At 45.0% G+C, this 13,699-nt stretch overlaps 1 non-coding gene across 1 annotated transcript; it reads left to right on the plus strand.

Moving 5' to 3' along the window:
- The first annotated feature begins 5,272 nt into the window (after positions 1-5,272).
- Positions 5,273-5,344, plus strand: trnae-cuc (transfer RNA glutamic acid (anticodon CUC)). The gene has a single exon. It is a non-coding gene; the product is annotated as a tRNA-Glu (tRNA).
- Positions 5,345-13,699: the final 8,355 nt, after the last annotated feature.

Below are 13,699 nucleotides of genomic sequence, written 5' to 3' on the forward strand. Positions count from 1 at the left end.
TGACTTTGAAGTTAGAATTAAATTTAAAGTAGAAAACTCTTCCTTCTTCAATCCTGTCACTCAGTGTTGTAAACTGTTTCAAACAAGTTCTACTGTTCAACAGTTCAAGTGTTTCTAATGAAGCTGAATGTTCTCCTCTACTTTCCTCAATTGGGTTTCTTTCATGTCCTCCTGAGATCAAAGACAGAATTCTAGCTCCTGTCAAAGCCCTGATGACATCATCAGGAATTCTGACTTTGATCTGGAGACTCTTGCTTTAATCTGAATTTGACCTGACTAATGTTTTAGTTTCGGTTGCATGATACCGACCACCTCATTTCTCCTGATGGACTGGTGACCTGTCCAGGGTGAACCCTGCCTCTTGAAAAATGTCACCTGGGATCGCCCCCCCCCCCCCCATGACCCTTAAAGGATAGAACAGAAATTGGATGGAGGGATGGACTCAACACTGAAATCAGCTGATCTGATCCACATTCTAATGTTTCCTGTCCCTCTTTAGGAGTCAATGAGAATAGTAGTGTATATAATAATGTATATCCAACCTTGTAGTATCTTTCCAAAGCTTTTAGTATTTCTTGTTTCTACTTGTAGTTTTAGTGTCTGGATCTTTTCTTTTGATGTCCTGCTGTCTGCTCTTTGCTTTTGGAGCTTCCTTCAACAACTACCAGGCCTCCTGGGTACTGTAGGAAACATGGTCAAGTTCTTCTGACTTCTCCAGGAACGTCCTGCTCACATTGGTCTGTCTTCATTTTGGCTCCTCCCACTGCCACAATGACCAGCCTTTATACTCTTGGTGACTGGGGCCCTGGTTGCTGCAGGCCTCAACACCAGCCTGTGGTTGTGAGCAGGGCAGAACAGAACTGACAGTATCTCCCATGCAGGACCTGGGTCAGATCCTGGTGCCAGCTGGGGCACCGCTTTAACCTGGACCCCTGGAAGATCTTCTCCAGGAACTCGCCTTTTTCAATCGAAACAACGTGAAACTTCAAGTAAAGAATTCAAATTATTTAATTCACAATGAGGCCTCTGTCATAAACCAACTGGCTACCTCCCCATTGACTTCACCTTGATAACCAGAAGGTAACCTGGTAGTCAGAGCAGCGATGCTCAGGTCTGTGGACTCAGAGGAGGGTTCTTCTTTTGGTCACAGGTTTGAAGTGGAGTGAAAGGAGAGGCAGTGAGAGACCTGCCACACCTCTCCAGTGACCTGGGACATGATGGCAGTGGTGGGATTTGAACCCACGCCTCCTCAGAGACTGGAACCTTAATCCAGCGCCTTAGACTGCTCGGCCACACTACCTCACTGTGCTGTTCTGTGAGTTGGTCTGCTAAAGGCATGTTGAAGAGGAAGTAACATCATGATATCAAACTTATTCTGAAGGGGGACCCCTTCCCTCCCACGGTCACAGGAAGTGACAACAGCGCTGCTAGAAGCAGGAAAGAAATGGTAAAAGGACTCAGTTTGTACAGAGCCTTTCTACCTCAGCAGCACTCAAGGAGCTGAACAATGTCCTCTCATTCACACACTCACACACTGATGCTGAAGGCTGCCATGCAAGGAGCCAACCTACTCATCAGAAGTATTTAGGGGTTCAGTCTCTTACTCAAGGACACTTTGACATGGTCACTGGAGAAAGTGAGGATCAAACCAGCCACCCTTTGGTTGCCAGATGGCCACGCTAATCCTGAGTCATGTGACCTGGATAAGATGGTGAACTACAGCTGATCGCCATGCTAGCAAACCTCTTTTGTTTGGTTTGGTTGTTGTTTAGTGACTGTGGATGAATACACAGGAGAAGTTGAGCATAAATTTGTGTTCCCTGTTCACTTGAATATATGCAGGAGTGTGAGGTGGAAATACTACTTGTAGGAGAATGAGAGTTCAGTCTCAGCGCTATGACCTGTGCTGACACTAAAACATGTCAGCCACAGAACAAAGATGGCAGTCCTCTGGGAAAGCAGGTACACCACACATACATGAAGAAACCCTACAGGAAACAAATATGTTGCCAGAGACTTTTACTCTGTTTTTGTTGTTTACCCAAGTACAGGATTGGAGGGAGACTGATGGTCGCTGTTTGGGTTTTTGGAAAACAAGGAGGCTGTGGGTTCAAGCTGGATTCTCAGAGACTATTTCCCCAACCTCTACATTGGCATCTCCACTGTCATCCAGTCACGTGACTGAAGTCATCCAGTCACGTGACTGAAGTCATCCAGTCACGTGACTGAAGTCATCCAGTCACGTGACTGAAGTCATCCAGTCACGTGACTGAAGTCATCCATTCATGTCAGTGATGTCACTTGGTAGGACTGTCATTGCCGTCTCATTCCAGAAAAGAATCCAGACTCCACCTGTGGCTCCATGATAACTGATGGACCTCTGGTTGGAGGCTGGACGATGATGTTTGGACTGGAAGGAAAACTCCTTGTCCAAATTCCATTGTGTTCAAGTTTAAAGTCCCACAATCAGAAGTAGCTGAATCTGACAGGTGGAGGTTTGGAACTACAAGATGGTGATGTTTCCTTGACTTGATGCTCTGACTGTCAGGGTGGATGACAGCTTCTTCTGCTGCGGCATCTGAGTGGCTATGATTGGAGCTTTTACCTCCCAAGGTTGTCTGGTTCCAGGGGAAATTTTAGAATTCCAGTCCCCAACCTTGGCTGTTCTGAAACTCTTCTCCTGAATCACTCCTGAGCTGCAGCAAGAACAAATATCAGTGCCAACCAGATCAACTTAATGGCTGCTAACAGCCTCAGACACTTGATTTCCATCAATCTGGAGCCAAGAAGGCCCTCACCTGTGGTTCTCCTCCAGGAGGGTCCAGGTTCTGCCATTGGGGCTCCTGGTGCCACTGCCAGAGAGCCTCAGCTGCACACTGCAACATTTCAACAGGAGATTGACATTCCTTCAAATGTCCTGACATCTGATTCCAATGGTTCTGTTCCATATTTATATCTTAAAATCAATCACACAATGAAAGCTGCCTCAGCTGCTTTGAGACAGAGAACAAGCTAAGAGATCTGAAACCAGTCAAATATGCTTTTCTGTGTGCAAACTAGTGAGGGGCATGGAAGGATATTTTACCACCAACACAGAACCCAGACTTTAGTCATGTGATGAGATGGAGACTCTGATTATGAAGTTAATGGACAAAATGTGACTTGAAAGAAAACACATTAAAAAATACGAACTAAACTAAATAAATGAATAAAGAAGCAGCACAAATAACGTTTTCTTCTGCACAAATTTACTGGTATTAGACTGTATTTTTGGTCAATGAGTAGATGAACGAGTGTCACATATATCTTATATACATGTGAGACATGAACGTGGCTTTGGACAAAAGCTCAGTGAAACTGTAGGATTGTAGAATTATTTAAACGTTCCAAGTGGACTGTTTCAGGTTTCTAGAAGACGCTTCAGCTCTCATCCAAGAGGTGTCTTCAGTTTTCTTCACTGATGGGAGGATTTATGGCTCTAAGGGGGCGGGACCTTCTCCAGAGGTGATTGACACATGTGAGCTCTGGGTGTCAGAGTTGTTTTGGTCAGGTTGTGAAAGGGAAGTTGACTCAACTGGTATCTGTGTCAGTTAAAAGCCTCACAGTTCAGAGTCGTTCCAGAATCTAGGAGCAGGAACCGAAGTCTCCTACGACAAGTATGGGATTGGAACCCACGCGTGCAGAGCTCAATGGATCAGCAGTCCATCGCCTTAACCACTCGGCCACCTCGTCTGCTAACAGCAACCCTGACCTTTGAAACAGCTGAACTCTTTGGAGCCCATTTGTCAGAAATGGACCCAGCAGGAGCCACTGAACACAACTCTGACATCATCAGGCTTCTTCCCAGCAGCTTGGTGCTCCAGAAGGAAGAATCCAGACCATCGCTACATCATCAGAGTGAACACCAGCTGATGTTGACCAGTTTAGGTCAAAGAGGTGAAGCCCACATCAAGGAAACCAGCCTCCTATCACTGTCCTGTGCTGAGTTTCTTTAAAAAATGTGAGACAAACTCAAGAGTTTCTGTTTCCTGTGTTGGACTTTGGCTCAGAGAATCAGAGCCAATCAGAAGCTTGTTGGTCTTGGATGCTGGTCATCAGGAGCAATGAGGGGCTCAGTGTCTTGCTCAAGGACACTTCAACATGGTCACCAGCTGAAGTGAGAACTGAACCAGCAACTCTGCTGGACGGCCACTCTGCCTCCAGGCCGTGCCCCCCGAACCTGAATCATCATGATGTTATTATTTGTTGCTTTAATTCACCAAATGTGTGACGTGGTGAGTTTGTCAGGAGTTTAAAGACCAAAGTTGTGAACACACAGAGAAGTAAACCTGTCAAAGCTGCTTCACTTGATGAGTGAAACTGAGGAACTGATAGAAGAGCAACAAAGAAAATGGAGTCAGAAGGTCGTCTTCTTCACTGCTCAGTCACAACACACACACACACACACACACACACACACACACACACACACACACACAAATAGTTTGTCTTTGAGAGAGGCCAAAAAATGTTTGACTGTGCTGACATGAACTTTCATTGTCTAATTTCAGTCTCCTACAAAAGTGTGTGAATGTGGTCGTTGTGGCCGAGTGGTGAAGGCGATGGACTAGAAATCCATTGGGGTCTCCCTGCTCAGGTTGGAGTCCTGCCAACAACGTTAAACTGTTGACAATTTAAAATTGACCCATTTTTCCTCCACACTGTCCTTCATCACAGCATTTCACATCAGGACTGCTCCCAGATCAGCTCCATGACCTCATCCCTGCACCAGAGTCCCACCCAAGTTCATCAAAAACGGCCAAGCATAAATATATAATATGTATATAATGTGAACACACCTGTACAGGTGCGTTAACGTGCTTAATAATAGAGAATGAGTGAAGGGTGCGTTCAGAGTGGAGTGCAGTACCACAGTCAGGCCAGCAGGTGGGGCTTTCGTTGGTGCTGTCTACCTAATTGCGGTGTCTGTGCTCTGCCAGCAGAGGTCGTGCTTCACCACCAATCTTCTAGGGTGTCTGAGTGGTGCCGCCATGTTTAGGTCGTAGCAGGAGGACGTAGGTTGGTACTTGGCAGTTCGGACGTAGCGAAAGTCACTTATGAATGGAGGGCTGAGTTGGAGCAGAGGGGGGCAGGATCCTGGGGGTGGACTGTCTTTAGGGGGCTGAGGTGTCTGGTGGTCTTGGTGGACCCTCTGCATCTCAAGCTGAGACCACAGAGGCCTGTGTTCTTGAGTCATTGTCTATAGTCTCTGTTGTTGGAGAGCTCAGTGTGGTCCCTGATGGTCTAGTGGCTAGGATTCGGCGCTCTCACCGCCGCGGCCCGGGTTCGATTCCCGGTCAGGGAATGAGTTATTTAGAGGTTGAGGGAGAGGCGATCAGGTGGTCCACATGATGGTGGAGGTGATGAACTGTGAATCCATCATGGCTCCACTCTCACCCCCATTGTAGTGTTCTTGGTTCACTCTGCCATGGCCCCATGTTGAAGGGTGACTGTCTCATTCAGGTCTAACCCTTTGCTAGACTCTATTAAGTCACTGACTCCCAAACTCTGTAATCCTCCTTAGTAGCTTTGGTTATTGATGATCTGCAATGGTTCGTGGGGGTGGAGCCTATCCCAGCAGCCCTCAGGTGAGGGGCGGGGTTTATCCTGGACAGGTCACCAGTCCATGGCAGGGCCAACACATAGAGACAGATTGATTATAAAAATGTTCATCCCCAGTTTGAAGTTAGAGACAGGATTTAAGTGTGGAAGGTTTTTGTCTTCAATTTAATTCTGAGTGTTGTAAACTGTTTCTAACAAACTCTACTGTTCAACAGTCAAAATGTTTTCTAACCAAGCTGAATGCTCTCATATACTTTTTAAAGTTGAGTTCCTTTCATGTCCTCCTGAGATCAAAGACAGAATTCTAGGTACAAATAAATACACTATCAAAGCCCTGATGACATCATCATCAATTCTGACTTTGATCTGGAGGCTCTTGCTTTCTTGCTTCAAATAAAAAACGTTGTTCCAGGGAAAAGTCTGCACATAAACACACACACACACACACACACACACACACACACACACACACACACACACACACAGCCTGTCTTTGATATAAAATGGTCTGTCACGTTCTCTCACGTTGGAAGATTTCTCTGACTCCATTGTGAATACAGAGATTCTTCATCTGCCACCTGAGTCTTGATCCACTGATTCCTCTGATCCACCTCTTTCTGCTCCAACAAGGCTGACATGGATCAGGTGGGTCCATGTCATCCAATCAGGAGGTTTCTCCTCTCAGTTAATTTTCTTCATCCCAGTTTAGATTGATTCTCCTCAGCCTGATGAAGGAGCATCTAATCAGGTGTTTGGCTGCTTGTTGGTTGTAATTCCATAGATTTTAATCTCAGATGTTATAGAATTAATAAGAACATCTTAAAGACCTTTGTCCAACACTTGAAACTCTCCTGTCTGTCCAGGCCCACTGGCCTTTGGTAGTGAGGTGGTGGATGCATGTGTTTGAAATGAGGCTGGTGTTGCTGTGAGGAGCCACTAGAGGGAGACACCTGTCGTTCCTCCCAGCTGACAACGAGGCTTCACAGCTGCATTTGAAGCTGTCCTTTATTGGTCCCAACTGTCTTGAGCTCAGGGGCCAAACTCACCAACAACACTTCCTCCTGGTCATGTGGTCTGTTTGTCAGGAGATTCCCAATCCAAAGTTGTTGACACACAAGAGAAGAAAACACGTCAAAGTTTGTTCATTTTTATGAATCAAACTGAAAATGAACAGAAGAGTGACAGTGAAAATGGATTCAAAAATAATGAATAATCATGAATAATGAATAAATACTCAGAATTTACTGGCATTTGACTGCATTTTGTGGTTAATCAGTAGATGAAAGAGGAACATATATATTCTATACATGTGATGTACGTACGTGGCTGTGGACAAAAGCGTCTGCTCAATGAAATTGTAGGATTGTAGACTTCTATAAATGTAGAATATAATTGTAGAAATGCTCTCTCTCACCACCCCCAACGTCTGTGCCAGGGTCTCTGGCCAGTGGTCAGTGGCTCCTATCACCTGCCCAGGATGGATCCAGCTTGCTTGTCTTTGTAATTCTGCACTTATTAGAGACCTGGAAACAAAGGAATGCTGAAAAAGAGAAAATAGGACCTCACACAAATGGGCTTGTGACAGAAATTAAGATCATTTTGTGAATATCCATCCTCTTCAAATGTGTGTGTGAATGTGGTCGTTGTGGCCGAGTGGTGAAGGCGATGGACTAGAAATCCATTGGGGTCTCCCTGCTCAGGTTGGAGTCCTGCCAGCAACGTTAAACTGTTGATGTTCCATGTCAGGGTGAACGTCCTACCTGTGCCTGATTCAGTGTGGTGGCTCACACCTGAATTTATCCTAACTAGCTAACTTCTTAACGCCAATCTACACAGTTTGAATCATCAAAACCTCAAACTGCAGTCAGAATTTTCAATTCTCTCATCCACAACAATCCTCATCAATAAAATCTGGAAGAAGGAACCGCAGAAAGTCTGCAGGAGAACGTAGACGAGTGCTGCCACCGACCCGTCGTGGGGAGGACCGGTAACGTGGCGACCCCACTTCCCAAAAGAAGCCGACCGTCCAGCGCACCCTCATCACCCAATAAGGACCTCGGGGACATCCTGGACTCGGTTGACAGGAAACTAACAAGTTTCGATGCTTGACTCTCTCGTGGAAATCCTCCACAAAGAGCCTCCATGAGTCTCTGGGACTCAGCCAGCAAAAGGTGGCTTCACTGGCCGCTAGAAATCAAGCCCTTCAAGCCTCCAGCCTCCCATCACTGTTTCCTCCCTCTCAAATATGTATCCTGAAATATGGATTTGAGTCTTTAGATGCTGTAACGTCCAAAGATCATATTCTTATTGACCCTCCCCCTTCTTTGTTCCACCATGGAGAGAGGAGAACTCTATTCTAGTTTAGTGGATGAACATAGAGGGACTACACCTGGATCTCTGTGTTTAACAAACAATTGAGTTAAACATCAGGAGTCATGAGTTTGCTCAAAACTATTGACTTGGAGTGAGTTCAGTGAGTTCATAGCCAACAATTCTCCACCAGCAGCACATCCTGCAAAAGCAATGATGACAATTTTCCTTTTAAAAAGCAGGAACGTTGCGCAGATCCAGGATCAGTGGGAACGGCTGTTTGCTTTAAATGGTTGGGGAAAGAGTCGATTTATTGTCGAGTCAATGTTATTTATATTGTGCCACATCACAACAAAAGTTCTCTCAAGACACTTGACAGGTAGAGCAGGTCCAGAACCACACTCCTTCAATGAATTCACGTATGTGAAGATATTCAACTGATGTGACAAATTCTCATGACAATGAGTCCAGAGAGCCTGTCAGCGTTGACATTCCCCTGGTGTCAGGGAAGTCATGTCAACGGACCTGGGGCCTGTAGTTGGTGTCCGTCCTTGATATCCTCACAAACAGGTCATCAAACTTGGCCCTCGTCAGCTTGAAGGACAACTGGAAACGGCCTTCGTCCAGGCACAGTTCTTGGAGAAAGTGAGTTAAGAAATTAGAGTTCCAAGAAGCTTCTTCAGTTCGTTCAGTTTGGTCCTGGAGAACTGTTCAATGTGTCAGCTCCAATCCTCTCTAAGGTCCAGTGAGAGTGGAAGAGATTATAAATGAGAGAAGCAGGGCCCTCCCTCAGAACTGAACCAGCTCAGTTGGGAGAGCCTTAGACTGAAGATCTAAAGGTCCCTGGTCCGATCCCAGGTTTCAGCAGAGGAGCAGCATTGACTTTACTTTCCAGTGGTGGAACTGCAGACATGAAGGAAACTAACATCTTGTCCTGTGCATTCTTGTGACATTCAGGACATTTTTGGAGCCTCTTGTTGGATTTTGCCACAGAGAATCAGAGCCAATCAAAAGCCTGGTGGACTTCAACATGGAGGACTGAACAAGTCAAGAAAGCATCAGTTTGACCTTCACAGGTGTTTCTGTTCCTGTCTCAATGCTGTAGAAAGAGCCTGAGGAGCTCAGACGGTAGAGCATCAGACTTTTAATGTGAGGGTCCAGGGTTCAAGTCCCTGTTCAGGTGCTGTGGAGGTTCCAGTGTTTGACAACATGGTACTGGATGAAGCTTAGTGTTGAACAAACTGTCATCATCAAAAGTAGAAGTGTTCTTGTCTTGCCACTGTGAGACTGTTGCTAGAAAAGTGACCAACAATAATTTCATGTGGCATGCAATTAACAAAAGACCACAAATAACACTGGTCAAGTTAATTTTATTTGTATTGCGCCAAATCACAACAAAGTTCTCTCCTGACTCTTCACTAGTAGAGCAGGTCCAGCACCAAACTCCTTCAATGAACCTCCACCCAACAATTCTCCACCAGCAGCACATCCTGCAACAGTGGTGATGAAAACCTTCCTTTTAACAGGCAGGAACGTCGAGCAGATCCAGGATCAGTGGGGACGAGGTTACAAATAAAGGTACCTCAAAACCTCAAAATAATGCTACAGTGATGTCGGAAGAGTTGCTAATAACCTCAAAATAATGCTACAATGATGTTGTAAAAATTGCTAATGAACTCAAAATGATGCTAACATTAATGTAGTGAAAGTTTCGAATAACCTCAAAGTGATGCTGACAGTAATGTAGTAAGAGTTGCTACGAACCTCAAAATAATGCGACAGTGATGTCAGAAAAATTGCTAATGATCTCAAAATGATGCGACAGTGATTTAGTAAGAATTGCTAATGAACTAAAAAAGATGCTAAATGTAATGTAGTGATAGTTGCTAATAAACTCAAAGTGATGCTGACTAATGTAGTAAGAGTTGCTACGAACCTTAAAATAATGCAACAATAATGTAGTAAGAGTTGCAACGAACCTCAAAATATTGCGACAGTGATGTCGGAAGAATTGCTAATGATCTCAAAATGATGCAACAGTGATGTCGGAAGAATTGCTAATGAACTCAAAATGATGCTAACAGTAATGTAGTGATAGTTGCTAATCAAGTCAGTGATGCTTACAGTAATGTAGTAAGTGTTTCGAATAACCTCAAAGTGATGCTGACAGTCATGTGGTTAGTGTTGCTACGAACCTCAATATAATGCGACAGTAATGTAGTAAAAGTTGCTACGAACCTCAAAATATTGCGACAGTGATGTCGGAAAAATTGCTAATGAACTTAAAATGATGCTAACAGTAATGTAGTGATAGTTGCTAATCAACTCAGTGATGCTTACAGTCATGTAGTAAGAGTTGCTACGAATCTCAATATAATGCGACAGTAATGTAGTAAAAGTTGCTACGAACCTCAAAATATTGCGACAGTGATGTCGGAAGAATTGCTAAAGATCTCAAAATGATGCGACAGTGATTTAGAAAGAATTGCTCATGAACTCAAAATGATGCTAACAGTAATGGAGTGAACGTTTCGAACAACCTCAAAGTGATGCTGACAGTCTTGTACAAAGAGTTGCTACGAACCTCAAAATAATGTGACGGTGATGTCAGAAGAATTGCTAATGATCTCAAAATGATGCTACAGTGATTTAGTAAGAATTGCTAATGAATTCAAGATGATGCTAACAGTAATGTAGTGATAGTTGCTAATCAACTCAGTGATGCTTACAGTAATGTAGTGATAGTTGCTAATCAACTCAGTGATGCTTACAGTAATGTAGTAAGTGTTTCGAACAACCTCAAAGTGATGCTGACAGTCATGTAGTAAGAGTTGCTACGAACCTCAAAATATTGCGACAGTGATGTCGGAAGAATTGCTAAAGATCTCAAAATGATGCAAAGGTGATTTAGTAAGAATTGCTAATGAACTAAAAATGATGCTAACATTAATGGAGTGAAAGTTGCTAATAAACTCAAAGTGATGCTGACAGTCATGTAGTAAGAGTTGCTACGAATCTCAAAATAATGCGAAAGTGATGTCAGAAGAATTGCTAATGATCTCAAAATGATGCGACAGTGATGTAGTAAGAATTGCTAATGAACTCAAAATGATGCTAACAGTAATGGAGTGAAAGTTTCGAATAACCTCAAAGTGATGCTGACAGTCATGCAGTAAGAGTTGCTACGAACCTCCGAATAATGCGACAGTGATGTCGGAAGAATTACTAATGATCTCAAAATGATGCGACAGTGATGTAGTAAGAATTGCTAATGAACTCAAAATGATGCTAACAGTAATGGAGTGAAAGTTTCGAATAACCTCAGAGTGATGCTGACAGTCATGTAGGAAGAGTTGCTACGAACCTCAAAATAATGCGACAGTTATTTCGGAAGAATTGCTAATAAACTCTAAATGATGCTGACGGTGATGTAGTGATAATTGCGAGTAACCTAAAAATGATGCTAACAGTAATCTAGTAAGAGCTGCTAATAACCTCGAAATGATGCTTACAGAAATGTAGTACGAGTTGAAACTAGAACAACAAACTGTCCTCTGATGGTTGGACAGGTTGGTTTGGTCCGTCCTCTCACTCATCATTAAAAGCCCTTATTACTCATCATTCATCCAATCTGACACTCACGTCTGCAGTAGGGAATCCCCAGCAACCCGCGGCCCACATTGAGCAATCTTGGCCAATCACGTGGGGCCTGCAGCGGCACCGACCACCAAATGACTCGCAGGTGTCACTCTCAGCTCCAACCTCATGGCAGGCACAAGGCAGGGCGCCGTTGTTGAAGAGAGCCCAAGAGACACAACTGAGCTGAGACAGAATGGAGACGAAGGACAGGAGGGACGACAGAGAAAAAGGAAACGTTAGCGAGACATTTTAGGAAAATTAGTTTAGTGGGGAAACGGTTCTTAGCCAAACTTGCTAAATGGAAGGACAACAAAAAACAAAGATCTTAAAAAGAAAATTTGCACAAAGTGAAACCCTGCAAGAGAAAGTAAATCAAGAACTAAATATTCTTGAGGCTCAGGTCTTTAGTTCCAATGCTTGTAAATGACATCTGAATGCATTCACAACCCAAATCTGAGCAGACAGAAGCGTCCCAGTCAGGCCCAGTTTAGTTCCTCTAGAACATTCAGGGATACAGAACATGGACCAACTCAGGCTGAGAGACACCGACTTGACATGAAAGCTGTTGAGGCCACAGTTGCTGATGAAGTGGTCAGATTTCTCCAGTGGTTCTTGGTTCAGGGAGCTGGAGCTGGAGCTGCTCTCAGGCACCACCAGGACGTGATCCTGGAGAGACAGAAGGAAGAAGTCCAGGCCTGACAGGGGAGAAGGAGGCACAGAGTAGAAACAGCAGATACGTGTGGGGAAAGGGAGAGGGTATCAGTCCAGCAGAGGAGCAGGAAACCTACCACCACAGGGCTCTGCCTGCAGGAACCTGCAGGTGAGGAGGACCTGAGCCCCCTTAATTGTTAATGAACTCAAAATGATGCTAACAGTGATAATAGTGAAAGAATTGTCGGAAGAATTGTTAATGAATTCAAAAATGAATGAAGGATGAGAGCGATGTTCAATGGTACATGTTTTCTTTCCTGAACCGCCGATGTTTCCAATCACAAATCTCAGTCATGAGATTTGAACATCATGAAGGAGTTCAAAAGTGTCAAACTGGGCCGGTCTCCATTTTATGAGTCCAGAGACCGAGGATAAAACTACAAGTCCCTGGTTCAGATTTGACTCGTCTGAATCCAAACACAGCAGCGTTCTTCCACCAGGCCAGAGGAGTTGATCATGATAACAAGATATCTTCATGCTACTACAACACACAAACTCATCACCAGAAAAGACTTCATGGTGGAACAACAAATCTCCTCCCAATGGGAAAAACATTGAGTTGAACAATCAACTTTTCCATGATGACATGGAGAGCTTGGCAGCAGCAGCAGGCTTCCATTGGGGGCTGATATGCCAGCTCCACTTAGCCTTCTTTGGAATGGTTTCAGCTGGAGTGATGCTGTTATTGAGACCTTTTATCTGGAACAACACCACCTGCATGGAGACTGAGGACTTCAACAGATGCAGATGTTGACCCAGAATGAATCTAAATATTCCAGATGTGTTAAATCAATCCAGCAGCAGTGGTGGGAGCGTCGTAAACTCACTCACTCAGCAGCCGTCAGCCTCCGTACCTGCACGGAGTCCAGCCTGATGTGGTCTCTGTTGTCTGCTCCCAGAGGTGGTCTGTCACCTCTGAACCAGGGGGCTCATCTCTCTGGTGGGAGGTCAGTGGAGGAGCTGCAGCGGGGGAGGCTAGGATGGGCTCCTGTAGGAGGAGCTCTGGCCCTCCTTCAGCACCAGCCAGTGGGAGGGAGTTTGGAAACCTGAGGGGACACAGGAGGAGCTACAGGGGGAGGGAAGGTGGATCAGAACCATTCTCACAAGAGCGCTGAGGGGACACAGGAGGAGCTACAGGGGGAGGGAAGGTGGATCAGAACCCTTCTAACAAGAGCGCTGAGGGGACACAGGAGGAGCTACAGGGGGAGGGAAGGTGGATCAGAACCCTTCTAACAAGAGCGCTGAGGGGACACAGGAGGAGCTACAGGGGGAGGGAAGGTGGATCAGAACCGTTCTAACAAGAGCGCTGAGGGGACACAGGAGGAGCTACAGGGGGAGGGAAGGTGGATCAGAACCCTTGTAACAAGAGCGCTGAGGGGACACAGGAGGAGCTACAGGGGGAGGGAAGGTGGATCAGAACCCTTCTAACAAGAGCGCT

The sequence above is a fragment of the Aulostomus chinensis genome, chromosome 1 (genome assembly GCF_037954235.1).
Source record: "Aulostomus chinensis isolate RoL2024-O1b breed Wild chromosome 1, RoL_Achi_v1.0, whole genome shotgun sequence".
NCBI classification, from domain to species: domain Eukaryota; kingdom Metazoa; phylum Chordata; class Actinopteri; order Syngnathiformes; family Aulostomidae; genus Aulostomus; species Aulostomus chinensis.